The following is an 18,291-nucleotide window of genomic DNA, read 5'->3' on the forward strand; positions in this document are numbered from 1 at the left end:
GCTTCCAGGGCGGATCATGTATATTCATGGGGCTCAGGCCTGCCCACTGCACCTCCCCCCCCCTGCCAGCCCGCTGACCAGCCTTGGGAGCCCTGGGCCAGGCAGGGTGGGGTTCTCCCACCACCCGCCCCTCGCTGGGAACGGCCCTGGTGGAGGCTTGTATCCTGGCTTCATTGATTCCAAGCCCAAGTTTCCCTTCACCTCCCTCCGTTTGCCTGCACTCTGCACTCTCCAGCTTTGGGGACCCAAGAAGCACACCCTAAGTGTGGCGTTCAAGGCCCTCAGTGAGCCAGCCCTTACCCCTGGCCCATAGCATCTCCATGGACTCTGCCCAGGAACTCCCCGGAGTGTCTCGTTTTCCTTGCTGTCACCTCCAGACTCTTTCACACTCTCATGCTTTTGCTCAGCCTGGTTTCCTGCCTGGGATCCCCTTGCCTCCTTCCCCGTGTGGTGAAACTCCCTTACCCTTTAAGGTCTAGCTCGCACGTCACCCTTCCCTGAAGCGTCCCCTAGCCCCTTCCTCCTCTTCACAACCAGGTAACATCCTCTGGCCTCATGCACTTTAATTACTCATTTCTGTATCTCTTTCTCCCTCTCCGCTGAGAGCTCCTTGAGGTCAGGGCAACCTCATCCCTGGAGTCCAGCCCAGGACCCAGCCTGGAGTCGGGACCAGCAAGTTCGGACTGACATCCTGGTTACTATTCCCCTGTGTACACCTGCCCGGGCTGCTGGAACACAGCACCACATGCTGGGTGCTTAAGCAACAGTCTGTTTTCTCATCGTTCCGGTGGCTGGAAGTCCAAGATCAAGGCGTGGGCAGGGGTGGTTTCCTCCGAGGCCTCTCTCTTTGGCTTGCAGATGGCCATCTTCTCCCTGTGTCTTCACATGGTCTGTGTCCAAATTTCCTTTTCTTATAAGGACACCAGTCAGGTTAGGGTCCACCCAAAGACCTCATTTTACTTTAATCACCTTTTTAAAGACCTATCTCTAAACACAGTGACCTTCTGAGGTACTGGGGGTTAGGACTTCAATGTATACATTTAGGCAGGGACACAACTTACTGTTACACATAACACCGTGTGACAAAATTACCCCCAAATTTAGCAGCTTTTAAATGCAGGAGGTTTTATTGTTCACATGAAGTCTGTGGGCTGGGATTGTGGCAGGACACTGTGGGGACGTCTTGTCTCTGCTCCACAATGTCCAGGGCCTCAGCTAGGAAGACACAAAGGCTGGGGCTGCAGTCCTTTGAAGGCTCATTTGCTCACAAGTCCAGCGCACAGGCTGGCCCGACACAAAGACTCAACTGCAATGGAAACGCCTTTCCCTGTGGCTGGGCTTCCTCGCAGCATGGCAGCCCCAGGGTGGCTGGGCTTCTGACCTGGTGGCTCAGGGGACTAAGTGCAAATGTTCTAGCCAACAGAGCAGAGCTGCCTCACCTTTAATGACAGCATCACTTCCCTCGTCCTCTGGTGGGTGAAGCAGTCACAAGCTGTCTTAGTCTGTGCTGTGGTAACAAAATGCCACAGACCAGGTCATTTAGGTAGAACAAAAATTTATTTCTCATCGTTCTGGAGGCTGGGAAGTCCAAAATCAAGGTTTCTGCAGGTTCATTGTCTGGTGAGGATTTAGTCTCTGTTTCCAAGATGGTGCATCCTCTGGAGGGGAGGACGCTGTGTCCTCTTGTAGCAGGAGGCAGAAGGGCAAAAGGGACCAACTCCCTCTCTCGGGGCCTTTAATAAGGCTCTTAATGGCACTCACAAGGGAGGAGCCCTCAAGGCCTCATCACTTCCTGACGGCCCTACATCTCAGTGCTCCCACATTGGTAGCATCTGGGGTTCAGAGGGAGCACATTCAAACCATGGCGTAAGCCCTTCTCCAGCCACATTTTGATGGAGGAATGACAGGGTCACATTGGAGAAGAGTGTGTGGGAGGTGCGACATTGCTGTGGCCATTGTTTTTTTGGAAAATGCAATCAGCCATGGCTGAGTTAAACGGAATTCACAGGAAGCCTTTCAAGCATCATCATCCGACATGTTGGAGTTGGTTGCAGTGGGGGAAACAGTTTTGGCTCTCTTGTTTTCCTTGGAATGTTACTTTGCATATATGCATGGTTTGGGGTTGAGTGTCTTTGATCTTCGTGTTTACCATTATAACGACTGCAGCTCTCACCCATTAGCTGTGTGGCTTTGGAAGTCAATGAGCTATTCCTCCCAGAGCACTCACCATAGGGCCTGAGGCATGGTAAATACCCACAGTTTTTGAGTTCCCTGTGTGTTAAGCACTTAGAGTCATCTGTTTGTTTAGTCAGCATACATTTCTCCAGTGCCTTCAGGGGACCAAGCACTATGGTTAGGAACTTATCCATCACTTGCACAGTAAACAGATCTGTGGATTTTGTCATTCAACAAACACTGTCATTGTTCAGTCATTCAACAAACGCTGTTCCGGCATCCACCGTGGGGAAAGAAGGGGCTCTTGGCAGAGGGGGCCGCTCTCCAGCTAATGCTGAGCTCAAGATGAGCATCGGGCAGAATTCTAATAGCATCGCGTGTTTCATTCTGCCCATTACGACACCATTATATTTTAAAGCTTGTCTTTCTAAGTTTCCTATTTTTCTTCTAGACTGCACTCCTGCTATATGGCTCTAGTTTCTCTACCCATTAGGAAGGTATTACAGTTACTGGAGATTCATCTATCATTTTACGAGCCTCTTTCAAGAGAGGAAATAACAGGTTGTTTCAAGTGTGGAGAGACGGCTCACAAAGCCCCGCCGCACAGGCGTCCTGCTCCCGGGGGAATCTGCCAGCGGTGTTTGTCTTTGACACAATAAGCAAAAGATCAGAAATGATTACAACAAATGGCAGAGTAAACAATCCACCTGCGACAAAGGGCACCTGCCCCAGTGCCGGAAATTGGATCCACATACAGCGGCCGATGCCCGGCCCTGGCCCTGATGGCTCCATCGCACTTCTGAGGGCTGCGGGGGTTAGGGGGCAGGGCTGAGGCCCCCCCATCCCTGCCCTAAATGCCTTGGCATCCTGATGCCCAAATCAGAGCACCCTCCAGGGGATCTCCTTACTCTGGCTCCAAAAGCCCCTCATGGTCCTTGGGGCTTTGCCTATTTGTCCCCTGCTTTATTCTGGTTGCCTGGAACCATGTGGGGCACACACCAGGCATTCAGTGAGGATTTCTTGGGACAGGGAAAGAATGCATGAGCGAGTGGGCAGGGGGGTGGGGAGTGTGGTCAGGGAAGGCTTCTTGGAAGAAGGGGCACCTGAGCTGAGACTTAAAGCGTGTGCAGAGTTCATCAGAAAGAGTTGGAAGAGAGTATTCCAAGCAGAGGAATTCTTGCAACTGCCTTCTGCAACGGTATGTTAATGGAAGTTTATGTGTCCCTTCTGAACCACAGTGGTTAAGTAGGCTGCCCCTGCCCACCTCTCCAGCTCCATCTCTTGCTTCCCTCTCCTCATACTTTTCACTGAATTTCTTACAGTTCTGGAACAGCATCTTTGTTCCTTCTAGACCTCCTCTGCCCACTCCGCCTCCTCTGCTTGGAATACTCTCTTCCACCTCTTTCTGATGAACTCTGCACACGCTTTAAGTCTCAGCTCAGATGCCCCTTCTTCCAAGAAGCCTTCCCTGACTACACTCCCCCCCGCCCCCGCCCAGGCCCATCCACTCTAATGGCACTTTCTCTGGAATATTCCTTTTCATAGCCTCTTGTCTGTGCTCCCCACTCGGATGTAAGGTCTTATTCACTGCTCTGTTCACTGCAGGGAAAGCCAGAGACTCACGCTCCCCTTCCACAGTGCAGAGCAGCTGCCCAGCAAGGGCCATTTCCCAACCTTGCTGGCATTCTTGCGACTGCCCTCTGGAACGGTGTGTTAATGGAAGTTTATGTGTCCCTTCTGAACCACAGTGGTTAAGTAGGGGCACCCGATCCTTCATACCCTCTTTCTCTTCTTCTTCAACCTGATGCAAAGGATCCAGCGAAAGACTCTGAGGAGACACTCATGGAAGCATTTTCAATCCCCAAGTCACTGCCTGGAGCTGAGCCCCTCCAGGGGAGTTGGTCAAGGGGAATATCTGCGTTGGATTTTGCATGCGTGTGAAATAAACTCTTACTGTGTTAAGCCACTGATGCTTGGGGGATGGTTGTCATAGCAGCTAGCATTGATGGATCTACTGCTCTATCTCAACAAATATTTGTGGACAGGAGAGTTTCCTGGCCACACAAGCCACATGCCATGGCTGCACAGCCACCCGGGCCCAGCACTTCCCAGGAGCCCACGGTCTGGCTACAGAGTAATTTGGCAATCCATTCACATCGTTGTTAAAAGCATCAATTTGTAGATTAGATGGACTGAGCCTTGTACCATTGGGAAACATAAAGATTCTTTGCTCATGGATAGAAATGGCATTATTCAACACAGAGCATCTTAATTAAAATAGGCAAATAATGACCTTTGACAAAGCACATTAAATAGAGTCAGTGTGACTCTCTCCCTCAACCCTAGTCCCATTAAGTCCCGTAGATGCCACCTCTCTCTAGCTTTCCTACTTGTCCCTGGAAAATAGTTCCCTGGGTAGCCTTGACCCAACCCAGTTTTCCTCTCTTTCACACTTAGAGTTCTCTGGAATAACTGTAGAATGTGCTGAGAACGTAACGTCCTGAGATGGGAAGGGATTGGCCAGAAGAGCCTGGGCTCAGTTCCAGATCTTCCTTTAGAAACAGGGTGTCCTTCAGTGCTTTTGCCCAGTGACTCATGTCGCCCTGGGGTATAAAACCGGGGGTGCACTGTGGGGTCCCTGAGCTTTGGTGCAGGTGGGGTGTGAACGGTCATGACTCCATCTGCCCTGGGCAGCTTTCCTGAGCCTCGGGGGACCCGCTCACAATGAATCCCACACTTCTGCTGTCCCTCACTGACTGTCTGTAAGTAATGACCCACCTCGTGTGACTTGTGTGTGCGGGTGCTGCGTCCAACTGGTGCACAGTGACCCTGCTCCACAGTCCCTATTTCCATCTCCCCTGCCGGGCCACAGTTCCGTCCTTCTCACCTCTCAACAGAACCACCCATGGACCTCTGGACCGGTCTACTCCCCTCCGTGTTCAGATTTGGCCAATACTCATTTTTACCCATGTTCACCGTCTCTCACATGACAGCTATAAGGCTGCCTGAAACCCAGACCTGGCTTCACTGCCACCCGCTGCTTTCAGGGGAGTCCATGCTGCTTACCCGGCGTTCAGGGCCCTTTGAGATATATGGTTCCTGTTACTCTCTCTCCTTTACCCCATCTCCTACGAGTCTCCTTTATTCACACAGTGCTTCAGAGACTCTAAACCCCACTCCCTCATTTGTACCTGGAGAATTTCTGCATCCACGACTTTGCTCATGCTTTTCCTCCTACCTGTGCACGGCCAGGCTTCAACGCTCCACCCACATGCCACCTTTTCCAGGGAGCCTACTGGGATTGTCCTCTGAAATTCCATACCCATTAGCTGTGCCTCTCTTAGCCTGGGTGACCCCAAGAGCAGAGCTTGAAGAACAGGGTGGTGTGTGTTTAATTTATCTGGAAAGCAGTGCCAGGGAGCACCTGCGAGGCTCCGAGGGGACGAGGTGGGAAAGGAGGGATAGCCAAAACAAGGACAGGTCACCCAGTGGGCCTCCGTTTGAAGCCTTAAGAAATGAGTCTGAGGATTGTTTGCTGGGGAAGTGAAAGGTGGCCCCACAGGTGTCACCTACTTCCCCTTGTCGATTGTGCTTGTGCATGGCAGTGGTTCCCTCTGACACCTCTCGCTGGGACTTCAGAGAAGCCTGTGTCATGGCCTCGATGCGGCTCTGTCAGGCTGCACCTGCAAGAAGCTGACCAAAGTCTGTGCAGAGCTGGTCCCTCAGTGGTGGCTGGAGTGACAAGGATGCTGAGATGTTTTAAAGTGGCATGTGAGAGGTGTCCGACTCCTGGCCCTGTCCTAGTCTACCTGCCATTGCAGTTTTTGTGTACACATTGCTTTCTTTGTCTCATCTAGGGATTCTCTGAGCAGGAATTATATTTTTCCCCATATCCCCCATGAGTCTTAATATTAATACATAGTGGGGCTCAAATAAATGAATGAATAAAAATATTCAAATGGTTGTTTCCCTCTGCAGAGAAAAAATATAGAACACACCTAAAGGAAATCCTCCTTCAATGGCAGTTACAAAAGAATGGGAGCAGGGTACCTACATCCAGAGAAAACTCTGAACAAAACAATGACAATAATATTAATAATAATAGCTAATAGATACATGGTGCTTTGCACATGCCAGGTGGTTTAAGTACTCTATATACGAACTTATTTGGCCCTCACAGCAGCTAAATAAAGTAAGCATTATTATTATTCTTCTCATTTTACAGGTGGAGAAATGGAGGCAGGGAGGGTTTATTAAACTTGCTCAAAGTCCCCTGGTTGTGAATAGTGAAGCTGGGATTTGGCCTGGGCGGTGGGTGGTCTGACTCCTGCATCTGGAGACCTGGGCATACACCTGCTACATAGCCTGGCAGGGAGTCACCAGGACAGGTGGGGCCGCTGCCTGGAACGTTCTTACCACTCAGATCCTGGAAGCTGGTGGGGACAGGGGATTTGCTGAAGTTTACTTTTGCTAAAGCTTCTGGTAACAGTCTACAAGTGTATGTTACATTCTTATTAGCTTCTCTTTCTGCCCATAGAGGAGGAACAAAACGTGGAGTTTTATCTTCTAAGTATTTCCCTTTCATTCTTTTTGCAAACCAAAACGGAAAGGAGCGTATTGATTTGAACAATAAGCAAAAGATAGTCACAAAAGAAGAAATATAAATAATCAATGAAGAAATAAAAAAGTTTTATTTTACTTATAAACCCTGGTGAGTCTTTCCAGGGGTAATTTGGCAATACGTATCAGAAGCCTTAAAAGTTTGCATATGCTTTGATCTAGCAGTTCCTTCTGGAACAGATCCTAAAGAAATAGTCAAGGATATATGCAGAGATTTAATTATAAGTGTATTTACCAAAACATTGTTGATGGTAGTGAAAAAGACGAAAGCAACTTAAATGTCTGACAATTGGGCTGGTTTATACACCACCATGGATTCATAGGCAGTCATTAAAAAATAATGTTGTGGAATAATATTTAATGGCTTGGAAAGATGTACACGATAAAGTGTTAAGTGAGAAAAGCTGGTTACAAAACAGACGAATTAGTGAGGGTGATAAGACACTTGCATAAACAACTCAAACATGAATTGGAGCCTAGCACGGGAGGGGAAAAAAGTGCACATTCTGGAACCAGATCATATGGATGCAAACCCCAGCTCTGCTTAAAACGAGCTGTGTGAGCTCTAATAAGTGACTTGATTTCTCTGTGCCTTCGCTTTTTCAGCCATAAAGTGTGGATTCATCATAGCATTCAGCTAAATAAGTCAGCTTATGCAAAGTGCTTAGAAGCATGCCCAAACACACAGTAAGCAAGATGTGAGAGTTTGTTATGTAAAAATTTTTAGTGCCATCAGAAATATAAGGAAAGGCCTGTGGAAAGAGGGGTTCATTCTCTTGTAGGAGTTGGGGGCCAGCCTCGGAGAGGCTGTAGCATTTGTCTGGGTCTTGAACGATGATGTGGCTAGAGAATGAGCAGTTTCTTCCCCAGGGTGTCCTGGGAGGCCAGCTGCAAGGCTGCCCCCAGGGGGTACTGAGTGCACTGGGCTGCCGGGAAACCCCAAGCCTTACCCCAGGGGAGGTGGGCTCTTGGTCTCCAGAGCAGCTCCCCTTCCCTGCCCTGGCCGGGCCTGCTCTCTGTGAACTGCATTTCCAGTTTTGCCAAGTGGAGCAGCCTTGCCAGGCACGTTTTAAGACAGCAGGGTAAGCTTGTTTTAAGAAATACGTACGCTCTTAAAGAAGTGGATTTTATTAAATGAAATAGTTATGTTTCTACAAAAGGTTCTGCAGAGCCTAAGTTTTGGAAAAGTGTTAATCTTACAGAATTCTTGGATTTTAGAGTCCTGAGATACCATTCAAATGGTGTAATTGATAGATGGAGAAGTGATAGCAAGAGACTGGAAAAGCTTACCCAAGAGGTTGTGACAGAGCCAGGCCTGGGGTCCCACGTTCTGGACTCTCAGTCAGGTAGGTGAGGCAAAGCTAAAACCTCGGTGCTGGGTCAGGGGAAGTAAGAGGAGGCAGATTTTGGCTCAATATCAGGGGATGGGTGTTTTAACAGGCAAACCTGACCAGAACTGAAGCTATCTAGCAGGTAGTGAGCTCCCCATCACCAGGGGCATGAAAGCCAAGCCTGGAGGACGCTTGGAAAATGCTGCAGCTCGATTAGTTGACTTCTGAGTTTTCTTCCAATTCTGAGATTCCACTGTGCCATGAACTTTCATCTTCCTTTTAAAAAAATTAATCATTTTAACAGTAAAATACGGTAGTTCTGCCTTACCAGCAGTTTTGCTTTCTGTGGTTTCAGTTACGTATGTCAAATAGAGTCCAGAAATATTAAAATGGAAAATTTAGAAATAAACACTTCATTAGTTTTGAACTGCATGCCATTCTGAGTAGCTGTCCCGCTTGGTCCTGCCAGGACGTGAATCATCCCTTTGCCTAGAACAGGCAGGCAGTGTATGCTGTCCACCTGCTGGTCACTTAGTAGCCGTCTCGGTTATCAGATTGCGTGTGGTGGTATCACAGTGCTAGCGTTCAAGTGACCCTTATTTCACTTAATAGCCCCAAAGCGCAAGAGTAGCGAGGCTGGCAATTCGGATATGCCAAAGAGAAACTGTAAAGTACTTCCTTTAAGTGAAAAGGTGAAAGTTCTCGACTTAATAAGTAAAGAAAAAAATTGTATGCTGACGTTGCTAAGGTCTACTGTAAGAACAAATCTTCTATTCATGAACTTGTAAAGAAGAACAAAGAAATTCATGCATAGTCCATATAGGGTTTGGTATAATGCTATCTGCGGCTTCAGGCATGCACTGGGGGCTTGGAACGTATCCCCAGCAGATAAGGGGGCGCTCCTGTATTTCACACATGCAAAACTTAAAGTAAAAATAATGTAGTAGAAATTCATATCACACTATCCAGATTTAGGAGGTTAGTATTTGGCTGTGTTTGTTGTAGCCTTCTCTTCTTCTTCTGAGGAAAAAATCCTCATAGCTACTGTTAAAAGCCCACGATTTCTTTCCTCCTCAAAGGTCACCATTAGCTTAAACTTTTTAAAATCACTCCATACTAGTTTTTATACATTTAATGCATAATGTGTATAGCCACAACAATATGTAATATTGCTTTTTGTATTCTTAAAACTGACATCAATTTTATTGTACTGACTGTGTCCTTTTGGTACTGATGTCTCTCATTTATGTTATGTTTTCAGATTTAACCATGTCGGTGCACGGAAATTTAGTTCATTTATTTCAAAAGCTGTTCATTGTATGAATGAATTGCACTTGATTTACTTGTTCTCTATTCACAGACATCTAGGTTGCTCCCTAATTTTTCTCTTTTATAATATCTAAAAGGGGAATTGCTGGATCATATTATGGGCACATCTTCAACTTTATCAGATATTAACAATTTACTCTTCAAAGCGGCATGCCTGTTTACAGCCTCACCAACAGTGAGAGAGTTCCTGATTCTTCCCATCCTCCAAAATATATGGTATTATCCCTCATTTTATTTTTTGCCAATCTGATAAGCATGAAAAGTTATCTCAGTGTAGTTTAAGTTTATTTTTTTGTTCCCTCTCCTTCTCCCCTCCCCTCTATGCTGTGCACACTAGTCACATTGCACTTCCTAGGACATGCAGATATTCTAGTTTGTTCCTGACTTTCCAAAATTGCACCACTATATGTGATATTGGCTGTCAGTTTTTGGTAGATTCCTCTTATCAGGTTAATGTTCTCTTCTTACTTTAAGAGATTTCTTAAAAATCATGAACCAGTATTACTGAATTTCACCAAATGCTTTTTCTAAATCTATTGAGATGATTACATGATTTTTCTACTTTAATTTGTTAATCTGGTGAATTAAACTGATAGATTTTCTTTTCTTTTTGCTTCCATTCTTTTAAAAATAAAACATCTCATATATAAATGAAGTCCTGTATACTCCTAGTCGATCCCATTCTTTTTCCTTCCTCTCCTGAGGCAAATACCACCCTAAATTCAGTGTTTATCATTCTTAGGCATATTTTCATACCATTGCTACATATGTATGTATCATAAAGAATATGTGGTGTTGCCCTGCATGTTTTCAAAGTTTATATAAATGGTGTCTTACTATGCATATTCTGTAATTTGCTTTTCCACTTTGATACTTGTAGCTCTAGTTCATTTTAACTGCTATATGACATTGTATGTTACTATACTGCAATTTCTTTCTTTTGTTTAGGACACTAAACACTAAAGTTGTTTCTAATTTTTAGTTATTACAAACAATGGCACAGATAAATATTCTTGTAAAATATTCTTTCTGCACAATGCAAAACTGGCCTGTTGGGCCATCTAATATGCTTTTCTTCAAAATTGTTAAATATGGCAAAATTGCTCCCAAAAGCATACTCCCAGAAGTATAATTAGAGGTCTGCTTTTCCATATCCTCACCGATACTTGATGTTCTCAGCCTTTTAATGTTTGCTGATCTGACAGCTGTAAAATGATATTTCATCAGTGTTTTATCTTTAATTTCACTAATTTACTAGTGAGACTGAGTCATACATATATATATATATATATATATATATATATAAAATTTACCACATTGCTTTGTTCATATCCTTTGCCCTTTTTTCTTATTGAAGACTTTAAATATATATATATGTATTTGTGTGTGTGTTTTATATATATATATATATATGTGTATAGTCTTAAACTGGGTTAAATACTTAAACATAAGATCTGAAACTATAAAACTACTAGAAGAAAACAGGGGAAATTCTCCTTGACATTGGTTTGGGTAGTGATTTTTTTGGATATGACTCCAAAAATACAGGCAATGAAAGCAGAAATAGACAAATGGGATTGTATCAAAATAAAAAGCTTCTGCAAAGCAAAGGAAACAATTAATAGAGTGAAGAGACAATCCACAGATTCGGAGAAAATACTTGCAAACCATACATCAGACAAGCGGTTAATGTCCAAAATGTACAAAGAATTCAAACTACTCAATAACAAGAAAACAAATAACCCCATTAAAAAGTGGGCAAAGGATATGACTAGGCATTTCTCAAAAGAAGAATACAAATGACCAACAGATACATGAAAAAAATGCTCAATATCTCTAATTGTAAGAGAAATGGAAATTAGAACTACAATGAGACATCACTTCCACCTGTTAGATTGACTATAATCAAAAAGATGAAAGATAATGTGGAGATGAACTGGAGAAAAGCGAACCCTTATACACTGTTGGTGGCATTGTAAATTAGTTCAGTCATTTTGGAAAAGAGTATGGAGATTCCTCAAAAAACTAAAAATAGGATTATTATATGATCTAGCAATCCCACTACTGGGTATACACCCAAAGAAATTGAAGTTAGTATGTTGAAGAGATGTTTGCAGTCCCATAATGGTTACTGCATTATTCACAATAGCCAAGATATAGAAACAACCTAAGTGTCCATTAACAGATAAATGGATTTTTAAAATGTGATATACTATTCAGCCTTAAGGAAACAAGAAATTCTGTCATTTGCAACAACATGGGTGAACCTAAAGGACATTACGTTATGTGAAATAAGCCAGGATCAGAGACACAAACACTGTATGATCTCACTTATATGCAGAATCTAAAAACGTTGAACTCATAGAAGTAGAGAGTAGAATTGTGATTACTAGAAGCTGGGGGCAGTGGGGTGGATGGAGAAAGGGGAGACATTAGTCAATGGATACAAAGTTTCAGTTAGGAGGACTAAGTTCTGGTGTTCTGTTGCATAGTGAGGTGACTATAGTTAATAATAATGTATGTATATTTCAAAGTAGCTAAGAGAGAGCACTTTAAATATTCTCACCACAAAGAAATGATAAATATTTGTGGTGATGGATATGCTAAAAATATGTAATCTGAATATTATTTGTTGGTCATACCCATTTATAAAGATATTCTCCTACTCTGTGACTTATCTTTTTCTTCTAAGCTTTTAAAATTGTGACGTGAAACATATATTCAGAAAAGTGCTTAGGACATAAATATAATAAATGTTCAGTATAATTACAAAGTAAATGCTCCTGGAAGTGATCAAACAAGATGCGAAAAGTTGCCAGTTCCAGAAGCCCCTCCTGCGTCCCCTCCTGATCATGTTTATTTTCCTCTCCTGGATGGAGCCACCATCCTGATTTTTATTGATCCCCTTCTGCTTTTCAATATAGTTTAGCCACCTATGTAGGCATCCTGAAACGTTATAGGTTAGTTTTGCCTGCATTTGAGCTTTGTATGTCATTTTATATTTTCTCTTGTATGTCTTGCTTCTTTGACTCAATGTACGTGTGTGAGATTAATCCTGGTGATATGTGGATTAAAGAGTTCCTCATTTTCACTGCTGATGGCATTTTATCAAATGAACATTCCACAATTTGTTTATCCATCCTACTGTTGGTTCTTTTTTTCTCCCTCTAGTTTTTGAATATTTCAAACAATGTCACTATAAACATTCTTGTACATGTCTCCAGGCACAAACGTGCATGAGTTTCTCCAGGGACTATAGCTAGGAGACGAGTTTCTCAATCAGAAGGTATGCATATCTTCAGCGTTATTAGAAAATGCCAAATTATCTTCCTAAGTGACTGTTGTGGCTTGCCTTTCACTTTGCTTGTGGTAGCTATTGTTGAACAAAGTTTTAAATTAAAAGTCAAACTTACCAATATTTTTCTTTTCTTGAAGTGTTTTGTTTAAGAAATTCCTTTCTACCCTGAAGACATTTTCCTGTTTTACCTAAGTATTTTAAAGTTTTGCTTTTTCTTTTTAGATTTTTAATCTACCTGGAATTAATTTTTGTATATGATGAAAAATATAAGCATCTAGCTTTATTCTTTTCAATAAGGATGGACAATTGTCTCAGTGCCATTTATTGAAGAAGTCATTCTTTCTCTATTGATTTGTAACATAAACTCTGCCATGTATGAAGTTTCCATTTAAGGGTGGATATTTTTGTTGAGGAGGGTTTGCTTTCATTTGCCTTTTTATTTCTTTAATAGATTGATTTATTCAAGTTTCCTATTTCTTCTTGAGCCAATTTTCGTAATTTTTATCTTCTAGAAATATAAAATTCTTTAGGCTTTCAAATTTAAAAACATAAAGCTGATCATATTCTGTTATAATTTTTAAAGTCTCCATTTTAGTTATATTCTCTTCTTTATTTCTAACTTTGTGTACTTATGCCTTTTTTCTTTGTTCTCTTGTTCTGTCTTGTTGGGAGTATATTCTATTAATGTTAGTGTTTTTTTTTTTAAAGAAATAGCTTTTGTTTTAGTGGGTCCTTTCTACTGTTTTCTTGTTTTTTTATTTTGTTGATTTTTACTCTTAATTTTTAACATTTTCTATCTTCTTTCTTGTGCTGTTTACAATCTTTTTATTTGTTCTTGAGTTAAATATATCTCATTTATTTTTAACTTTATTTTAATTAGTGCATTTGAAGTTACAAATTCTCTTACAAGTACTCTTTTAGCTACATAGTTTTAATATGTAAACTTCAATTATAGACCAGCTAAATATTTGTAATTTTTATTGTGATGTCCTCTTTCACAATGAATTATTTAGAAATGCATTTTTAAATTTTGAAAATGTTTGTTTTCAATCAATTTTTATGATTTCTAATTTAGATTTATTGATATAAGAGAAAATGATCTATATTTCATCTAAATGATATTGCTTCTTTGTTGCTTTTTGAGATTTTCTCTGTGTCCTAGTATTATTTGTTGTCACTTTTTGTAAATAATTCATATGAACTATAAAAGAATGCATTTTCTCTATGTATTGGTTGAAAGCTCTATATATATTAGAAAACATGTATTGATTAAATTGTTCAAAACTTCTATATCTTAATAATATTTTGTCTACTTAATATATAATTTATAATAGAAGTTTTGCTAAACTCTCCCACTATGTTTTTATACTGGTCATTTCATTCTTTCTAATTCTGTTTCTGTATTATATATTTTGAGGTAATTTTGTCAGGCACATATAAATTCATTATTTTTATATTTCCTTGGTGGATTGTTTTCTTTATATATGTATATACATAAAGAATATATGTTATATATAGTATAACATATAAAATATATTATATATAAATTATATATAATATATAATATATTATATATAAATTATAGTATATACCAATTATATATGTGTATACTATGTTATTATATAATATATATAATAGAATATATTATACCTTAAATTTTAGTTTGTTTTATATTAATATTACTATACCAGTTTTTTGTTGTTAGTAATTACATGAGTGTCTTTTCCATGTCTTCATTTCAACATTTCTAATTAATTTTATGTCAGGTGTGTCTCTTGTGTTTTACTGCATCTAAATCTAATCTTATAATCTATTTTAGGAGGTGGACTTATTTACTGATTATTTATTTATTTATGTATTTACATTTGTCTTAACAACAGCCTGAAACGATGCCAGGGCAGTAAGATGAGAGAAAAGATAACCGAGGCAAAGGAGAAGCAACTGTGAGGACTTCACAACAAGCCATGAGACAGTGCCCGTGCTTGGGAGAAGTCCTCACTTAGACTCTTGGCACGTGTCCACGCAGGGTGTGCAGACAGACTCGTGCCTTGGAGAAGTCCATTGAAAGCAAGAAGGGACAAGGAATTAATCTGCTGGCTCCTTCCTATCTCCTGTCTCTAATTAGTCAAAATTTGTCCCTTGGGGTTTTAACTCTGTTGAACTTCAGGTTGCGTTGTCTGGTTCATGCACTGTACTGTAAAGTGTCACTGGAGTAAGAGAAGGCAGGGACAAGGGGCAGTGGCCCCCAGCCACAGACCCAGCAGAGTTGATTGTCACTTGGCAGTACCTGTAGAAAAGCAAGAGGCCACGTGTTCAGGACACAGGTGAGACCGAGAGAATTGGATGGTGAGCGCAAGATGCATCTCATATGTTTACCGTAACTATATGTTTGTACTTATTTTTAACCACCTTATTTTGTGTCTATGTTTTCTGTTCTTTCCCCTTTTTTCCTCCTTTTTTTGCATTCTGTTGAACTGCAAACATTTTCTACATCCATTCTTTCCTCCAATACCTTTTCCCCCAACCTAAGTGACAGTTTGGAAAATAGACTGTATTTTTAGTTTTATAGTGGTTATCCTTGAATTTTTACACATTTAATGATATACACATACTTAAGTACATGTTTTTATGACAGATCTAAGTCATCCAGTATTTCTATCCTCTTCCCAAACATGACACAGAATTTAACCCTCTTTAATCACTAATTGGACACTAGTGTTCGTTTTTTCTAGTCATAGTTTTACCTATCATTAACAAAATAATTGTCTCTTTTTCAGTTCATAGTTAATTAAATTTACTGACATATCTTATTTTCTAGCTTATTAGTTTCCCTCTAAATTCACTTTTCTTGCTGAAGTATATCCTTTAAGTTCTTTTTTGTTCCTGTTTTTTAAATAGACGTTATCTTTTTAGATTTGTAGAAAAAGTTGAGAAGATAGTGCGGAGATTTCCCATATATCCTGAACAGTTTCCCGTATCATTAACATCTCCTATGAGTATGATACATTTGTTCTAATTCAGGAGCCAATATTGATACATTACTATTAACTAAAGTCACACTTTATTCAAATTTCCTTAGTTTTTACCCAATATCCAGACCCCATCCAGGACACCACACTACATTTAGTTATCACGTCCCCTTAGGCTCCTCCTGGCTGTGGCATTTTCTCAGACTTTCCTTGTTTTTGATGACCTTGACAGTTTTGAGGAGTGCTGTCAAGTACGTCGTAGGATGCCCACTATGGGAGCTTGTCTGCTGTTTTTCTCCTAAGACTGGGGTTATGGGTTATCGGGAGAAAGACCACAGGGATAAAGTGCCAATTTCGCTGCCTCATGTCAAGGGAACATAACGTGCAATTAACATGATTTATGACTGTTGATGTTGGCCTGGATCACCTGGCTGAGGTAGTGTTTGTCAGGTTTCTCCACCGTCAAGTTATCCTCCCCCACCCCTTCCACAGTGTACTGTTTGGCAGGAAGTTGCTAAGTGCGGCCCACACTTAAGGAGTGGGAAGCTATGCTCACTCTCCTTGAGGGTGGAGTATCTACATAAATTATTGGAAATTCTTCTGTAGGGAAGATTTGTCTCTGGTCAATCATTTATTAACTATTCAGTCACTTATTTATACAAGTATGGACTCAGAAATACTTATTTTATACTTTGGATTATAATCTAATACTACCTTATTTATTCTGTGGTTCAAATTGTTTCAGCTTTGGCCATTGGGAGCTTTTTCTGTTGGCTCCGGTCCTCCTTTGATACACCTCCATCAACAGGTTGCTTCAGTGCCATAAAGTGTGAAAGAAGCTCCAGGTTCCTCTTGTGTATTTCCTGCCCCAGTCCTAGAATTAGCCATTTCTCCCAGGATTCCTGCTTCCTTTTATTGAAGGATGGTACTAGAAACTAAGATTCGGGCATTAGGTGTGCTTGGTGCTATTGCGGGGTCATTTCTTTTAGCCCCTCTTGGCTGATAGAGCAAAAATATGTGTGCTTATGCTAACCCATGTATATATGCATAAGTATCAGTTTGGGTTCTTCCGAGAAACAGAACCAACAATAAATATATGTATTTACAATAAGGAATGGGCTCACATAATTACGGAAGCCGAGAAGGCCAGGATCTGCAATTAGCAAGCTGGAAACCCAGGAGAGCTGATGGTGTAAGTGCCAGTCCAACTTTGAGTCCGAGTCTGAAGGAAGGAGAAGACCATTGTCCTAGTTTGAAGATAGGCAGAGAGAAAGAATTCTTTCTTATTCAGCCTTTTATTCTATTTAGGCCTTCAACAGATTGGATGAGGCCCACACACACTGGGGAGAACAATCTGCTTTACTCAGTCTACCCGTGCAAATGTTAATCTCATCTAGAAATCCCCTCACAGGCACACTCAGAAATAGGGTTTAGCCGAATGTCTGGGCACCCCATGATCCAGTCAAGTTGAGACACATAAAATTAACCATCACAAAATGTCTATAAATATTATTGTGATTAACCATTGGTACCTATATTAAGCTAACCAAATGTTCGTACTGATATCTCCAACTCTAATCCTTGGCTTATTCTGGCCACCTCCTTTTAGCTGTAAACTCTCACTCCAGCAGTGAGAAACCTGACTCCCAACGTCCACCATCCGCTTACTTAGTTGACCGATTCCAACATATACATATGGTGGTGTTGGGATTGTTAACCCATAGCCCTGGAAAATAATAACTTTATCAAGTAGAGTGCTTAAAATGCAGTTCCTTTTGCCTTTAGTCTTATGGACTCTACTAATTTCCAGAGTTACTTAGGTTGATACCTTGTTCTCCTAGCCCCTTCAGGGAGGTGGTTTTATACATTAGTAATACTGGAAGATTCTCTTGTAACAGTCTGCATTCCTTCCTGGGATGGCCACCTCCTAACTGACTTTTTAAAACTTGCATACATTAAGTTTCACTCTTTGTGCTGTAAAGTTCTGTAAGTTTGACAAAGGCATATTGTAATGTATCCACCAATATCGTACAGCATGGTGTTGCTGCTCTGACATATTCCCCATGCTTTTCCTATTTTGTGCTCCCCACTGTCCCCAAGCCCCTGGCAAACATTGATCATTTTACTATGTCTAGAGTTTTGAATTTTCCAGAATGTCATATATTAATAATTGGACTCATGCACTATATAGTCTTTTCATAGTGTCTTCTTTCATTTAGTAATATGCACTTAAGTTTAATCCAAATCTTTTTGTGGCTTGATTTTGGTTGTTTTTGGAGACTATGAGTAAAACTTCTATAAAGATTCTCGTGAAGGTTTTTGTGGGATCACACATTTTCAAATCAAGTGAATAAATACGTGGGAGTGTGATTGCTGGATTGTATGGTAAGGCTATGTTTAGCTTTGTAAGACATTGCCCAACTGTCTTCTAAAGTGGCTGCACCATTTTACATTCTCACCATCAGTGAGTGATAGTTTCTGTTGCTCCACATCCTCACCAACATTTGGTATTGTCAGTTTTTTTAATCTAATTTTAGCCATTTTAATAAATGTATAGCGGCATATCGTT

The sequence above is a fragment of the Eulemur rufifrons genome, chromosome 8, assembly GCF_041146395.1.
Source record: "Eulemur rufifrons isolate Redbay chromosome 8, OSU_ERuf_1, whole genome shotgun sequence".
In the NCBI taxonomy this organism is placed as follows: Eukaryota; Metazoa; Chordata; class Mammalia; order Primates; family Lemuridae; genus Eulemur; species Eulemur rufifrons.